This window comes from Camelus dromedarius, chromosome 7 (genome assembly GCF_036321535.1).
Source record: "Camelus dromedarius isolate mCamDro1 chromosome 7, mCamDro1.pat, whole genome shotgun sequence".
In the NCBI taxonomy this organism is placed as follows: Eukaryota; Metazoa; Chordata; class Mammalia; order Artiodactyla; family Camelidae; genus Camelus; species Camelus dromedarius.
The window spans coordinates 78850927-78851612 of record NC_087442.1 but is presented as its reverse complement, the minus strand read 5'-3'; positions in this window follow the sequence as shown (position 1 = coordinate 78851612).

Below are 686 nucleotides of genomic sequence, written 5' to 3'. Positions count from 1 at the left end.
TCCTGTATGCATGTATTTGAAGACTATATTGTGTCCACAGAAGGCCCCCTCTGAAACAATTTGCATCAGAATACTATCATTTGGAAGAGATGTGTGGAGGCAACCAGGCAACTAGTTGTACAAATTGTTTTGGAATTAGTGGGAACTGGTTGAGTTTATAAAGACTCGCAATCTCTCCCAACTTTGTTTTTTAATGAAATATTAGAACTATACCAAGGAGTTCTAATTAATTGGAAGGCCTTTGAAAAATGATTCAGTCTTTACCATACTTACTTGTCAGTAATAAACATGAATTTTTACAAAAGTTTCATTGAACTATAGTGATGTACAATGCTCTGTTAGTTTCAGGTGTACAGCAAAGTGATTCAGTTATACACATGCATATATATATTCTTTGTCAGATTTTTTTCCATATAGGTTATAACAAGATATTGAAAATAGTTCCCTGTACACAGTAGGTTCTTGTTGTTTATCTATTTTATATATTGTAGTGTATAAATGTTAATCTCAAACTCCTAATTTTTCCTTCCCCCGACCCCTTTTCCCTTTGGTAACCAGTTTGTTTTCTATGTCTGTGAGTCTCTTTCCAATTTGTAAATAAGTTCATTTGTATCATTTCTTTTTTTTAGGTTTCACATATAAGTGATATCATGTGATATTTGTCTTTCTCTTTCTGACTTCACTTA